At 35.6% G+C, this 17500-nt stretch overlaps 2 protein-coding genes across 12 annotated transcripts in view; one reads left to right on the forward strand and one right to left on the reverse strand.

Annotated features, from left to right (window-relative positions):
• The window catches only part of CIZ1 (CDKN1A interacting zinc finger protein 1), a 2016138-nt gene that overhangs the window by 1997525 nt on the left and 1113 nt on the right, over window positions 1-17500 (reverse strand). The gene's annotated exons all lie outside the window — the stretch shown is intronic.
• DNM1 (dynamin 1) overlaps window positions 1-17500 on the forward strand; it is a 1092771-nt gene that overhangs the window by 830641 nt on the left and 244630 nt on the right. The window lies entirely within an intron of this gene.

Genomic DNA, 17500 nt, shown 5'->3' on the forward strand with positions numbered 1-17500 from the left:
ACATGTGAGGCAGCTATAGAGGCACTCATAGGGCTGCAATCAGGGTGTGGATAGGACAGTCTGTAGTATCTGGATACAGGCCTGTTCCCTAACTTCCATCTCTTATCTCTGCCAGTGAATGAATGGGCCAGTGAATTGTCAACCCAATGAAGGAATGAATGAAATGGAAATAGGAAATGTACCCACTGGGTTGATCCTGCAGACTACAAAAAGCATTTGTGGGTATATACATAACTGTTCTGGGAAGCAGAAAAAAACAGTTAACGTAATTATCTTTCTAAAATAAAATAAAGCATAAAATGCAACAAAGAACATCTATACTGTAGAGTTTTTGGGAGCTGGGCAGCCCCCATACCACTAGCTGCATGGGGGCCCATCCTGAACCATTTATTTTGGGTCCCATCCAGTCAAAATTGGTCCTGCTCAGAGGTGTCCTGAGAAAGTCTCTAATGCTTGCATGGTGGCTAGTCACAGTGTTGTTATTATTTCCTTTAATTGTCTTCCCAATCAAAATTCTGTGCTTTGCTCAGAATATTTAATTATGTCTTGTATAGAAACAGTGAATGGTCTAGGATCAACAAATTGGAATACTTTACTATAAACATTATCTTTTTTCATTTTCCTCACAATTGCATATCAGATGTCTGTTGGGGTAGTGGTAAGCAGGTATGCTGTGTATATACTCTGACAGCAACTAGGTGAAGTATATTACCATTGTCACATATCCTTTCAGTTTTATCTCAGTCTGGCATTAGCGGGGTACACATAAGGTGGCTGGCTTTTGGGGTTAGAGATAAGGAGGTATGGTGTGTACAGGTATGGCATCAACAAATTGAATTATGTGGTTGTGGCCATTTTTTTCTCTCAGCTTCATTTTAGTCTAACACCAGAGGGGTACACAGAATGTAACTATCTTTTCTGGGGGGAGGAAGCAAGCACTTCCCAATTTACTCAGATCTACTATTTTTGTTAGCTGTGAACATTAATTGTTGAACACAAATTGTTTTTCATTAGTTATGGTCTTTGTTCAGCTCATCAATGGATGAAGGGTTTAGAAAATAGCTCAGAAATGCACCTGGAATATCTAGAACCCTATGGCTCATGGCTTCAGTGAATCATGGCTTCTGCGAATCATGCATCTTCCAAACCCATGTCTTATTTCAGCTATTTCTTCTGCAGTTGTTACAATATAAAAACTAAGAAACCTCCCAATCCCTATTTATACATTTTACTGTAATTTGTCAGTGTACTGAGTGATCAAACAAAACACTGCAACAGTTCTCCATCTCTTGTGAACAAGGAGGACAAAGCCCTGACTACAGCCTGCCTGACACACGTTTTTGCAGTGGCTCAGGTTGTGTATGGAGCTGGTTTGTGAGGATGAGTATGCTAATACTAGGGAGAGGGCAGGTGAAACAAGGCATGGAATACCATAGGGATGACAGGCAGATCAAACCGCACAATACCATGACCCTTCATAGGAGGAAGATGATGAATTTCTTGGTTTGTAGCCTTCATAAATAGATAGATTTGTGGAAAGCGTACACCTTCATGGGGACCATGTTGTGGGATGTTACACTGATATAGCTCTCATGTCCCTTTCCTAAGGCTGGGGTTACTGCCAGTAGAAGAAGCTGTCAAATAGACACAATGTCAGTAAGGGCACAAGTAATCCTTGTGGCTGTTTAAATGATGACCAGTCCACAAAGCTCTCAACCAAGTGTTTCTGTGAGGACCACCACCACAATAGAACAAAGAATAAGTCCATTGGGGGAGGTATAATGGTTGTTGGGCACAGGAGCTAGAAGAAATTAGAAAACAGTACTGTAACCATTTTTCAGTGAACCACCTGATAACTGACCACATGCCCAAGATCCTTATACATATTCCACACACACATATAAACATATGTAAAAAACAAATTATACCAGTGAAGGTGGATAAGAATATAAACACATATCTTGACAGTGTCAGTGGTGCAACAGGTAGCAAATTCAACTTTGGTGTAGAAGGCTGTAGGTTATTTTCCTTCAGCATGAAGATTGAATACCGATGCTACACTCCTGAGAGTGTCCTTCAACAAGATATTAAAGCGAAGCCTCAATTGCTTGAATTTGTGGTAGCTTAGATGGATGTAAAAGATCTTATAGTACATATCAAAAAGAATAGTTGTCCTGCATTTCTAAATGAGATATATATATATATATATATATATATATATATATATATATATATATATATATATATATTCACATATTTATACAATCATTTTAATTCATTTTCAGACTTTACACATCAAAACTTGCCATTTTAATATTGAACCCCACTCCTTTTTCCATAACCATAATCTGATTTTGTTTAGTATTAGTGACTGTACCCATTTTCCATTAAACATAATTTCATTAATTATTTCATTCCACATCACCCAAATTCATAAAATAATTTCTTATCTAAATATATCTTCAAATTATTGTCTGTGTTTTTATCATATCCATATTCAATCATGCCCATTTTTATATCTTCATAATTTTGATATTTTCAAAAATGTATATACATAATTTATTCCACAATTTTTAACTCTCTCACATAAAAAGCATGTTCTGTTGCTTCTTCTTCTCCACAGTACAAGCATATTCTTTCATTTTTTTATATGGCATATTTGCCTTAACAGGTAATTTCTTTATACCCAATCTCTTCAAAATTCTTGACATTCAATATTATAGCTACACCACTTATTTATTTCTTTAATTGCTTTAATCTTTGCTTCTGAGACATTTTCTAATGGATTAATACAATAATATTTCTTCATATTATTATACTATCCTTGTCTATCTTCTTTCACTCCATCAATTTTTTATTTTCCAAATTCTTATCTTTGGTTGCTAATTCTCTAGTTTTTCATTTAAATATTCTGTTGTTCTTTCTTATATTTTCCCAAAAATCCTTATGCTTATATTTCAATATATTTGTCATTAATTCATCATTCTTTTCATTTCACTATTTCAGTACCTTATATTTTTGTTTGTCTTTCGGCTTTTTCCAGGTAAGGGGTCGCCACAGTGGAACTCTGGTCCGCTAATGATTGGCAGTAGATTTTTACAAAATGCCGAGATGCCAGCTCGACTCCCAACCTTCAACGAAGGCATGCCCATTTACGCACGCATGTCTTTCGAACGCTACCCAACCGCGGGGTGGACATGCAGACTCCACACAGAAGGCACTCCCAAGCCACACCAAGAATCAAATGGGAGAACCTCTTGCTGTGAGGTAACAACGCTACCGCCATACCACCGTGGCATACTTATTTCAGTACCTTATATAGGTGTAATGAAATAGCATAAACTATTAGATTTATCATACATGATCCTCCTCCGTCCATGTTTGTGTATAAAACACCCCTCTTAAAAGAATTTAGTCTTGATCCTCATAAAAAGGAAAAAAAATATTTCTAATAAAATTTTATTCAACTTTTCATTTTATTCAAAAAAGAGTAGAGGAAGTTCTCCATTGCCCTGGACAAATTTTGCCTAGCAGTATAAAATACACCTCGGGTCTCCCCTATGAAAAGAGGCCACTAGCCTAGTGGGACTAACCCTATCAACAAAGCATAAATACAATAAAATAAAATAAAATAAATATTTTGTTTATGTACAGTCTGCCAGCATGATCTGAAACGTATTCATACTCTACAAATACAGTGACAAAATAATACCATGAAACAAGGTGTAAGTTAGCTACTAACTAAAACTTAGTTCATAAGAAAAGTTCAGACATGTTTATTAGGTAATCTTAAAATATTCTGGAGAAGCATAAAATAATTATTAAGTCCCATTTTTCCTAAACTCAGCCAAAACAATACTACACCCACAGAAAAGTTAGCACACTTTGCTTACCTTATCCAAAAATGGCCAACCCATACCCCTGCCAGTTTCTAGATATGCCCTACTTGTCAATTAAAACATTTCACTACAAACAACTACAAAAACTACTAGAGGAGATCATGTTCCACTACCCCAATCAGACAACATATTACACCTTAACCATCCATTAAATCTGATGTTTTAGGCATGGCCAGCCTTAGGCACAGTTGAACTAGTCGACCACCTAGGGCACCGTACAGGCCAGCCTCGTGAAGGGTGCAATTTGTATTTATTTATTTAATTAAGTTACTTTTCTCATTATCTGTTTTAAGGGCACCAGAACTTCTAGGGTGAGGGTGAGGGACGAGTGACCAGTGGCATAGCTAAGGGGGGGTATCTGTGCTTGCATTACCACATAAACATCTTGTTCCGCCCACGCAATTTAAAACAGTACACCCCTTTGCTGCTTCTTGTTGCTGCTTCATTTTTAAGTAAGGTACTGTCAAGACAGAATTTTATAGGTCTATATTACAACGTCGAACTCACAGGAGTTTGAATGTTGCAATATCGAACCATGAAGTTTGAAATGCAATAATTATGAAAACACAGAACAGCGATTTTTTTTTCCCATGGAAAAAAATCGCTATTCCGTTACAAAAAAAAAAAAAAAACACTTACACTTTAAACTTAAAGTGGGGGTGTGTGCCCCCACACCCCCTCTACTTAAATATACCAACTCCGAGATCGCTCCACGGTGGAGGAAATAGAAAAGCCCTGAAAACAGCCCACCGATTTTTTTCCCTGGGAAAAAATCGATGTGCATGGCTTCACTATTTTCGTATTTTGGACTTTTGGGTTCGAAATTACAGCATTCGGATTCCTATGAGTTCGACGTTGTAATGTAGACCCGAATTTTATGTGTTTTCTTTATTTTCAAGTAAGGTGTGTCTGTGTTTGTGTATGTGTCTCTCTGCTTCTTCATTTTCAAATAAGGGGTTTGTATGTGTCTCTACTTTTTCATTTTCTAGTAAGGTGTGTGTGTGTGTGTGTGTGTGTGTGTGTGTGTGTGTGTGTGTGTGTGTGTGTGTGTGTGTGTGTGTGTGTGTGTGTGTGTGTGTGTGTGTGAGAAACCTGTTCCTTAGGTACAAGACACAAGAACCTGAATTCTCTACCAATGCCACCATTTGTGATGCAAGGAGTTGAGTCCATAGCTCTCAACTCTCCAGATTTTCACAGAATGTCTGGAATGTTTGGCTCATACTTTTGGTCTGTTCTCTTAAAATTTGTGGTTTTCTGGCAAATCAATGAGACCTGAATTCACTAAACGATAGCCATTTAAGCTTCAGTCTTCCTAGCTTTCTGTAAATGCATGGTAACACAAAGCATTTTATTCTAGCAACTTTCTAAGATTTTACAAGCAATGTTTAAAATGTGTCCCTGGTTTTGGGCCTTGGTAAGATTATACAAGCAATGTTTAAAATGTGTTCCTGGTTTTGGGCCTTTGTCCCCCTCCCCAATAAATTTTGGCTTTTTTCAGATTTCTTGTGCTGCAAAATTGAGAGATATAGCTGAGTGACAAGTGGATTTTACAAGGAGCTGAGTGATTCAGGGGAAGAGAAGTTTGGTGCTGCTTATGCCAAGTCTGTTTGCATTGTTAGTAGTACAACAGGTAGTATACTTGCTTTTGATGCAAAAGCATGTGGGTTCTACTCCCACAGTATGTAGATGAATTGCTGATACGGTACTGTCTTCTACTTTAAACGGGATGGATGCTGCAGTGCTGTGAATGTCCTCCTTTGAAGGAGTTACCTAGTAACTATGAACCTGTTGTCAGTTTGCCATCCATTCCCTATTGCAATATTACTAGCTTATCACTTTATTTAATGTAACATAAGCAGCTTATTCTTCAAGGGCAACAGGCACTTTGTAGATGAACCAATGAAGTATAACCTCTTCATTAGTTACAGATCTCTTTAATGTGGAATTTATTTAGATGGTTTTACTCTGCAGAGATTCGTATTTACTGATATTGGTAGAGTTTAATGGCAGAAGTTTGAGTAGACTTTTATGATGGAAATTTTCTGAATTGGGCAATTTTATCATTACTGGTTCATACATGTTGTTTCATTGCTTATTAAAAGAATGTTTAAAACTACAAATGTAAACACATTCTAACAACTGGTGCTGTATTATACAAGGAATATAACTGAATACAATCAGGAAAGTGAATCAAAGAATAAATATATGTATGCATGACCCAAAACTGTGTGCAAGGAGCCTAAGGTTTGAAATCAGCTCAAAGGTAAGCTTAATCCTCCCCTGGCCAGATGCATTTTCTATGAATGTGGGTTTTCATGCCATTTCAATGAATGAGTTTTGCCATTTCAATGAATGTGAGTTTTAAGGGCAGAGAACTTTACCACTTGTGGTAAGTCTGTTTTCATTGTGAGACTTTATTGTTTGTTTAGCAAATGGCTATCTGCTTGTGCCATTTTATTTCAATATCTGTAATCGTTGTAGAAGCAAATAAGAGAACAGCATGGACACTGTTAGATTTGAACAGTGTATATGGTAAATGGTGAGAAATTGCCAAACACTAGAATGACTACGGAGGGGGCTGCTGCTGGGGGTTGTTGCAGGAGGCAGGAGGGGCTGCTCTGTGGGGGGGGGGGACAGTGTACTACCCTGCCTAGGGCCCTATTTGATCATGATCCAGCTCTGGTATTTAAAGTAGAAAATACATTTGCAAAGGTAGTTGCAGTTTAACATTACAAGGTATCTTTTTCTTCCTATCTATTTAAATAATTTAAGGAAATGACTGGAGTGGCTTTCGTGGGGAGTGACCTACCTGTGGGTGTGGTTCAAATAGGGATGTTTCATGACTGTTGTGTGGGCGGGGCTTAAGGGGTGCTGGAGCACTACTTCACCTAGGGCGCTGTTTCGGCTAAGGACGCCCCTGGTTGTAGTCTAATCAAATCCTAACTTACATACTTAATTTATCCATAATCTCAGGTGTCTTTCATGTCAACTTTAAGTACACTTTCAGTAAACTACTTTCAAAAATTCCCTAATCTACTGCAGCAAGTGAATGTGGGCCTATAGATAACAGTTGCCTAAAAGCTTTACCAGTAAATGGCAGAACACACAAATAATTTACTTTCAAACAAACAATATGGTTTATTAAAATGTAGAAGTCAGTCACTAGCATTTACACTTTTACAGGTACTGTTTTAGCTGTAAGGAACAGTCACATTACAAGAGCTCTTTTTGTTGCGTTATAATGAGTATTCAAACCTGTAGACAGCAAATGACTCACAGAAAGACTCACTCACTACCAATTTATAGACGAAGTTGTTAAATACTTCAAAAATTATCTGAGTAATAAATATTTTTAAGTTGTCTTTGGGAGTAACAGATCTCAAGTAGGTATCGCAGGTATCCTTTCAATTGGTGTTCTCCTGACGGTCAGTATCTGGCCAGCTTCTTTTGTCTTTATTTATTAAGTCTTCTTTTCAAACAAAGTAACCGTAAATATATTCTACATGCAAGTGATAGAGTCCTGTGAACTAAAATGGGTCAGCCCCTCTAGCAAGACCTAAACCAGTTAATGAGCTGGCTTTATAACAACAAATTGCTCAGACATTTCTCTAAAACTACTCTCATACTGCTACGTACCCCTGAAAGACTGTGTACAACACTCATGCTGTTAGGTACCCTTCAAAGACTAAGCACACCTCTTATGATCTAGGTATCCATGAAAAATGTAGCCCTAGTCTTATGCTGCTACACACCCCCTGAAAGACTGAGCATTACTGTCATGAAGCTAGGTACCCCTCAAAGAATGAACACTACTCTCATGCTAATTGGTACCCTTTAAAGATACAGCACTATTCTTATGCTGCTAGGTACTCCTGAAAGACTTAGCAATACTCTCATGCTGATAGACACTCCTTGAAGACACAGCATTATTCTTTATGCTGCTAGTTACCCCTTAAAGACTGAGCACTACTCTCATAATATGTACCCCTCAAACACTGAACACTACTCTCATGCTGACAGGTACTCCTCAAAGACATAGCATTATTCCTATGCTGATAGATACCTCTCAAAGACTGAGTTCTAATCTCATGCTATCTGTTCTTCTGAACATTATTTTTATGATAATAGATTCCTTTCAAAGACTGAGCACTACCTCAGATTCCTTCATAAAAGACCCATACAGCAATCTGCTTCCTGTAGATACTAAACAAAAATACTTGGGGTTGTGGATTATTCAATTTCTTGATTACTATCACACTGAAGCAATGACTCACAAAAATGTTCAGTAATTAAACGTCCTGTAACATCTCTCATCTCCTGACTACTTATACTTGTAAACTCTTAAGAATGTTCTTCACATCTGGAATGACCCCTACCAGTCACTGTTCTAAACTCTGTACAAAATACCTCTCTGATCCAAACCGGGGACAACAAATTCTGTTTTTCATATTTGTAGCAAGTAATAGTGTGCTTCTTTGTGAATCTAAAGGTAGGGTAAATCTGCTGCTCATAACTCCTTGAGACACGTTCGTACTAAATTCCCTAGCTTTTAATCTTCTCAGTAATGGTCCTTCCCTAGCTGTTAAGCTGCAATGAAAACAAATTTATTGATTTGTAATGAAGAAGGTACAGCATTAGTTTAACTTTAATTTAGCCTAGCCAAAGGAAGAAAGGCCTTCTCTAAGATACTTTTCTGTTAGTTGGAATTTGTTAACCCAGCAGGTAAAAAAGCATTAAATGATGTAATGCCATTCAGAATAAACTAAAATGCTTCCTTAAAGGTAACTGCATCTATTATCAAGTTCTACGATAATATGGCATTTCTGTGATCTAACCTGCTTCACAGAGTGTATGTAATTTAAATGTTTTAATGCTTTGGTGTGGTTGAATTTCCTAAGTAGTATATATTTTCTGTGTTGTACACGATCGTGTAAGTTAATAGAAACTTTTATGTGTTCTTCCACTACATTGAGATACATACAATTGCATCATAATCTCTGTAACTTATTCCTTGTATACAGTTATATTTTCTGTTACTGTGTCTGTATAAACATTTATTGCTGAATGAAAATTATCCTGCTTTGCAGTATAGCTGCGTGCATTGCTAGCTAGTTCTGTAAGCATTTGTATTTTCCACATTTGGATACTCTAGTGTATACATTGCAAATTCTCCTACGTGTCAAGGTTATGAATAAGAACATCAGTAGATTTAAAAAAAAATTCAGTAATATTAAATTTATGGATTTATTTTTCAGATTACATACTGTTGGTATGTCACTGTATTTGAGGACCAGGTCAAGAAGGAAGAGTCCACAGACCACCTCATTTACCCTGTTAACAAATGCAAAATAAATAAATGAATGGCATTTGTTATATAACAAAAGTGGAAAATGTACAGTCTTGCAGAGTTCTGCATGTGTCATTGAGACTGTTATGGTATGTGGCCTATATAGGCCTCATGAAATAACAACACTGTAAACTAATCGTAAATGTTCCTAACTTCACACTAGGGAGGGGGAAAAGCAGAGATGCCAACAAATAATATCATTGTAGAAAGTAAGTACGTCTACTTCAGGTGTTAAATTTTAAAAAGCTGTTAAATAAGCCATATGTTTTCATAAATTATACTTAAAAAAAGAACTGAAGAAGTGTTGAAATTGTTTAAATTCTCTGCTTCTGTTCTTTCCTTTTCCCCCAAAACTTACAAAAAAATTAAATAAGGAAAATTCATGTACTGTCAAGAGTATAGTGATATTTAATTTATTATTACATTATTTTATATTATATAAAATATGTTATTATTATTAATTTATAAGTCATATTTACCAAGAGATTACACTGCAAGAATTGTGCATGAATAATTATGAATTTCACCACTTCACCACTGGTATCATAATTATTTGTACATACCTCACAAAGTATAATTTCCCAGTAAGTGTTTTTTTCACTAGGTATAATTCTTTGTATTTTTCATCCTTCTAATGCTAATGTAAGTATCTTAAAATAAAATGTAATGGCAAGGTACTGCCAGCATAGATGTTGCTCAGTATTCCAATTTCTGCAAAATGAGTGGCAATTTTTTTACATACAACTTACTTAAAAACTGGTTTTGAATGTCTTTAAAACAAATGACGGTGTTAAGACTAATTAGATACTTCCACTCATATTCTCACATAGTACTGATAGTTCATAAAGAATCTGCAAATGCAATAATAATAATATTTTGTTTATGATTGTTTAGTGGGATAACAATTTGTATTACATAGGAGCTAAATAACACATTTTGTGCTGTCTACAATTGCATTTTTTATTATATATGCTAAACTGGGATAATGATTGAGGCAGTTTTTTATTCCTGGAACAAAAAAAAAACTTTGCTATACTTGCAGATCACTGATGCTTAATAAGAAAGCAAAAGCTGCCTAATTTTAACCTGAAATAGTCTTCTTTTGTGGTCCTGCAAGCCTCTGCTCTAAACAATGAACCATTAGTGGAGAGGGTATCAGTATTCAGTGTACCTGCAGTGTATGCTAGACATGTTTGTTAATCACTTCTGCTACAATGTGATTTCTGTGCAGCCCTCACTGTTGCCACATAACATGTCTACACTGTGTCCTCTGTAACCACAATTAGGCCACAATTAATTGTAGGAGTGACACTGACCAGCTTCTGATACTGCCTCAGATTTCAATCATCTAAAACCCTTTTTCCCCATTTTTGCACATGGGGTCAGGGTGTCACTTCACCAGTGGCAATCATCTAGAGACCAGGTTACATGTCCAGGTGGCTAGCCATGCCACGGCAGTTCTTCCACACCACACACTCATACCTGTGACCAATTTAGAGTGTCCAATACACCAAGTCTATGTCTTTGGAATGTGGGAGGAAACCTGAGCACCTGGAGGAAACCCGAGTGAATACAGGAAGGGCAAGCAGATTCCGCACACAAGGCACCCCTTCAGAGAGTTAAACTGGGAAGGCCCTCTTGCTGTGAGGTGACAAGACTATCCGCTGTGTCACTGTGCCACCCTAAGCACGTCTGCATGAAAAGCATTTAGCTGTTTCCACTAACGCTACTTGTCTTAAAACAGGAAAAAAAATATTTGTGTTCATCCTTGTTGCTTTTAATGTCACAGTGTATGTTTCTTGACAACAGAATATCATGTAAAAATATTTTGTTTTAAGAATCTCAAGTTCTGCTGAGGAGGTTCAAATGGAAAGCTATACAAATAAACATTTTAAGAGGCTACTTTTTAGGGTATAATTTAAAGTTTGTTTTTTTTTACTCTTAGGAAAGTTGCCTGTGTAGTATCATACTGAATGAGTGAAATATCATGCGGCCTGGGCAATGATTTATTTAGACCCATTGTTTTTCTTACAATGAATCTAACAGTTTGGCCTCAAAAAACAAACTTCTTCATCAACAGCTGTCTTAGCAGAATCCTTTACCACTCATCATATACACAGATATCAGGTGAAACAACCAAATGAAAAGTTAAGATATATAAGGCAATAATTAGACTGCATTTAAAAAGGAATATATATATATATATATATATATATATATATATATATATATATATATATATATATATATATATATGTGTGTGTGTGTGTGTGTGTGTGTGTGTGTGTGTATGTATATATATATATATATATATATATATATATATATATATATATATATATATATATATACATATAAATAATTTGCATAGTCTTTCTTTTACACAAAAATTCAGTCCATTTAAAATCCTTGATAACAGGTACAATAGCTGCAATTAAAATACAAAGTACATACAAGGAATTAGTAGTAGCGATAAATAATATGTATGTCTTGGCTGCATTATATTGTGGAGAAATAGTAATGTAAAAGTTAGAGTTGCTGTAATGCCATTTTGGAATATGACCTCAGTATAGTGAATAATAATAAATACATCTGACATAGAGCACATTTTAAAATCATACTACTGAGGGGGCTACAGCACAATTACATATAGGTAATGGGCCAAAGATGCATTATCTCCCAGACTAGAGAATGAACATTCTCCAACACGGTGTCAATGCACAGGTAAAGCCTGAGTAAAACAAAAGCCCATTGCTTGAAAGCAGAGACTGAAGAAAAGCAGCTGACCACCAGTTTACAAACATTTTGATTGAATCCCAGTATTATGAGTCCAACCTAATCGTATATAAAATGCTAAAAAGCCTATAAGCTGACACCTCACATTATCGAAGTGAAATATCAAGGACAGACATGGAAGATGCATGTATTGTTAATAAAAAAAGCTTAATAAGGAAATAAATAAAAAGAGTGTTGTCCTGTTACGTAAGCCCTATTCTTGTATTATAAGGCAGACAGAACACATGAAAAATAACTGTTCACACATTGTGGTGAGACATAACTAAATAACATTGCACATGGGCCCTCTACTCCTGGATACATATGGGGCTCTTTAGTCTTGGATATACATAAATAAACAACAAAAAATGTGTATATTACAATAAATACATCTATTCTGTGCCCATCATAATACTGAACAGATCTGCATTTTAAAAGAACAAGCCCAAACATAGATCTAAAAAGCAGACATAGCGTGTACCAACCTAACACCTTTACCACTACACTACCCATTCACTGCAAACTCTGTCCTTTTTCTATCTTTTGTAATGCAAACATTTTATACCACAGCATTCTATTTTGTTTCGGGGTTGTCCCTCAATGTTTGTATTACAGTGATTTGAAGAGTCATCATACAAGCTAAGTTTTATTTACGATTAGGCTGGATTTGCAGCACAGTGATTCAGTTTGTAATGTAGGAATTCTGAACACCATTATTTTAGGCTTGATAAATGTGGCTTTGCTTTTAATGACTTTAAAATAATAAAAAAAGTTAATTTAGAAATAAAAAAAGTTTTACTGGCAAAAGTAACTGTAATTGCAGTTGCTATTTTATTTAAGCCTCACTAAGCTCGATTTTAAAATGTTACATTTAGCCAGGTGAAAAAGAAACAAAAAAAAAAACAATTTTCTGTATGTATGTGTGACAGAGAGAAAGTGAGCGCAAGGGAATGCACATATACCTCTCAACTTCTTTCCTCAAGAATTCAGATCCGAAGAGGCTTTTCATCAGTAAGCCGTATAGAAATATAACGTCTTTACTGACTAACTGTAATCCTTAACTGTTGCCCCAAAAATAAAGGAGGCAAATCAGGGACTTTGTGCCAAATCAGAGACAGCTGTTGGGGTTGCACTGTTTTTTTACTGCATTAATCACAATTATGGGGTGAGTGTATTCAGTCAAGAAAGTGATTGAAATCGCTGGCCTAGGCACGTGTGTGTGTGTGTGTGTGTGTGTGTGTGTGTGTGTGTGTGTGTGTGTGTGTGTGTGTGTGTGTGTGTGTGTATGTGTGTATACACACATATATGTGTGTTTGTATGTGTGTGTGTGTGTGTGTGTGTGTGTGTGTGTGTGCGTGTGTGTGTGCGTGTGTGTGTGTGTGTGTGTGTGTGTGTGTGTGTGTCTCATACATTAAATACTTACTTAACTTATTTTATGGATGTAAAATATGTCCTCCAACAGCTGGATATGCTACACCAACTTTGAAACATAAGGCAGACGAACTGTTTTACAGTAAAAATATAATAATTGTATATGCAAATAAACGTGCAAATATAAAACTATTTAGCAGATAGCCCATTGTCTAAGTCATACATATCACATCTCTTGTAAATCTATCTTAAGATTGAGTTAGTAGTCCATACATTCTGAGTTCTTCTTTTTTGAAAATCATATGCCATGTTTGTAAATGTATTGATTTGTGTGTGCGTGCTCGCATACATACATTGCTCAGTCTTTACTTTTTTGGAGTACATTATTTAAAACAGCAAGTTAACTCTTACCAAATAAAACTGCAGCTGACGTCGTGGCACTTTTTACACTAATGATTGAATTGTGTGCCTGATCAAACAGGAGTGCATAGCATTGCATTTTATCAAAATATCAGCCCCAGTCAAAATGCTTATGTACAAGAGAAAAAAAATATAAGCGATTTGTCTGCATCCAATGAAATTCTGTGATAGTGGTCTGTGTGATTCTTTGTTTTGTATGTTGATTTTTAAATAAAATTATAATTCCACAGTTATTTCTAAAGATTGGCAATTTACTGTGCCATAGTAAAGCAAACACAAGCAATGCCAGACAAATCAGCACAGATTAAGGCACCCTTTTCCACTTATTTTTGCTGTAGAGGTGCACAATCTCCCTCCCCCTATTTCACATCATGGTACAAGTCTTGCTGCATACTAATAGGATTGGCTCTGCCACCATCAATTTGATGACTGGCTAACACCTTCAATGGTGACAAGGAGACTGAAGTACTAGCAAGAAGGGGCAGTTAAGGAACTATGGATGTGCCACATTTACTGCCATCTGATTTCAGTTATTTCAGTACAAAATAATGTCTCCCTTCAGTAACTATAGTTTTCCTTTTTTAAGTGGCAGGTCACTATTTTAAAAGATTTTGTGATTTTGTCAGACTATACTGGCTTCATATAAAAAGCTACTGCTCTATTTTGTGATGGAAATGGATATTTTCAGAGGGTATAAAAGGTGTAGTGTAATGTTCTCAATTTAAGAATTGAATTGAGACCTTTTTTCATGTTAGAAGGACTTCACTGCAATGGTCAGCTGTAGTGATAATATTTTATGGTCACGTGTTTATTTTCTATATAGTCTTTAAAATCCAACCAATTTTCTGCCACTTTTCTACTAGAGCTTGTTCAAACTATTTTTATTAATAATATGCTAGATTTTTTTTGCATTCTGTCTAAACTTTACAAATTTACACACACACCTTGCTATATGTGCACAAGCATATATGAATACTGTAATTATTTTGGAAGATTTGCCAGAACAGTAATTTCCCATTATTTTCACAAGCATCCCTTAAATATTCAACCTTCTGCCTTCTCCACCTTCAGAGCAGAACTTAAAAAAACTCCTCCATACTAAATCAAACTGTACTTCCCACAGTGCAAGCCACATCACATAAAGGCCTCTCAAACTTGAGCCTTACTCTCCCTCAACCACTAACACATCTTAACTCCACCTCCCCCAACCTCCCCTGACCTGACTATCATTACCCCAAGAGCATTTCCACCATGACACAACCTTGAAGTGTAATCTTGTAAAATTGTAAAATGTATATTTATCTTGCAAGTTTTGTTGCATCTTTGTAATTATTGCTGTAAAGCTTTTCTTATATATTATAATATTCTGTTCTGTTTTTTGATAAAAAAAACATAAAATAAACCAACCCTTAGCAAGCAAAAGTACATTTGGAAGCAGTCAAAATAAAAAAGGCTTATCTGTTGCATGAATAAACTGATGCAGCTAATACAAGACTTTAAAATTATATTATTTGTTAACTAATATAAGTACGTTGAAGCATTATTTGGCTGTGTAACACTTTTATTTTTTATTTATTGTCAAAGTGTTTTTTTTCTGCTGAAAGCTCTGACACCATGTACAGTGCCTTCTGTGTCTTCCTTTGTACTATGTTTAAAGCGGCACTGAATAATGTAGCTACTTCTAATTTATCAGTTAGCTTATTGTTTGCCAAAAAGCCTCACTGAACTTATCAGATGTATTCCTTCTCCAAGTGAGACCTTGATGGGATTCAAACTCAAATCTCCACCTTTACAACCCTAATGTCATAGCTGCTGTGCAATGTATCTTCAATCCCATGTGCCATGAAATGGAGAAAATAATTTGTTGTTTGGGATTAGATACAGTGCCCTGGCAATGAATGGTTACTGTCAGTAGTAGCCTGTAGTGTTGGTCAGACTGTTTGAGTTGGAATGTGTGACAAGTGAGCTCAAAGATAGGAGCAGGGCTCAAAACAGAGGAGATTTTTTTTGAGAGAGAGAAAGGAAGGTGTAGTTGTTGATTTGGTAGTTATTATATATCCTATTGTAATCATTTATAACACGGAAGTTAACCAATGAGTTAATAAGGATGTAAAATGCTAGCAGTGGATTTGCCTTTGTAAGTTATTCATTAATTGATTTATCTACATTCAGTTGAGATACAGAAAAATGAGTCACACTTCAACTTTTCAAGATCAGAAAGAAAAACTCAAAACACATAAATCACAACAAATACTGTACCCCAACTTAAGGGGTTTAAACCCTGCCCCCCCCCCCACACACACACACAAAGTTATATATACCAATTCCATTATCACACTGCAACAGAGAAAAGTTAAAAAAAAAAAAACGAAAACATTAAAAGCTCACATAATCCACCTGTGATAAGACAAACCAAAATTTTAAAAACATAAATGATGAAAAGCTGCATAGTTGAAGATGCCACAGCAAAATAGAAGTATACCCTGTACTCACATTTAAAACTATACATAATATATAGATGTATAAGCAAACACAAACATGTGCATGTGCACACACACACACACACACGTGTGTGTGTGTGTGTGTGTGTGTGTGTGTGTGTGTGTGTGTGTGTGTGTGTGTGTGTGTGTGTGTGTGTGTATATATATATATATATATATATATATATGTATGTATGCATGTATATCTCCACACACACATACATTATGACAAAAATCGTTCGTTACTTAGAACAGTGAATGAATACTCCTGATCCTTATCTTTTTTCCCCACTTTACATTACTGAGTTGTCGTCTCACAGAACCCTGGTTAAATGTATTACATAAACCTATGATAAGTAAGAATGCTGCACTTAAGATTTATAAGTGTGTGTTGCATTAGACCTTTCTGTTATTTCTCTGTCAGTTATTCACAGTTATCCATTACTTATTCTCTTGTACCGATTCATGTTTGTAAAACAGTCAAAACCTGAGTCATATTTCTAAAAAAAACATTTGAGATGCATAATGTAGGCAAGGCACAAATTGTACTTTAAAGGAATTTGTATGTATATGTAAATGATTTTTTAAAAAGTAAAAATACAGTACAATTTAAATTAACTGAATGCATGTACCACAACAAAAAATAAAAAGCAACCTTTCAGACAAGCATCATAAAAAATACAAGTAATTTATTGGCCTGTACTAAATGCATAAACATGGTGAGAGTAAGGCTCACTACGTCCCTCATAACAAGATTTTTTCTGATATTGTCTAAATAGTATCACATCCCAACTTCAGGTGTTTTTTGTACCAGTCATCAAATGTTTCAAACAATTTCCTCAAGTTTCCCCAGCTTTCGACGTACACTGTTTAAAAACTAATGTGTCTCATTTTATACAGCATGGGACAGTAATAGGTGTCTCACTCCCCATTTTTTGCATTCTGTAAAGCAGGTAACTTACAATGGTTACTGTAATATATTTCCATTTTGTAGTGTGTACTTTTCTCTCTCTCTGCCTATATATACACATATGTGGTGTGTGTATGTATTTTTGTATATAATGTGAGTATACGTGTGTGTGTGTGTATGTATATATATATATATATATATATATATATGTATACTGAGAGGGAGAGAGATAGACGTGTGTGTGTGTGTGTGTGTGTGTGTGTGTGTGTATGCATTTAAAAACTGAACTTATAAAATA

Source organism: Protopterus annectens, chromosome 16.part0 (genome assembly GCF_019279795.1).
Source record: "Protopterus annectens isolate FY-2018-M chromosome 16.part0, PAN1.0, whole genome shotgun sequence".
Taxonomy (NCBI): domain Eukaryota; kingdom Metazoa; phylum Chordata; order Ceratodontiformes; family Protopteridae; genus Protopterus; species Protopterus annectens.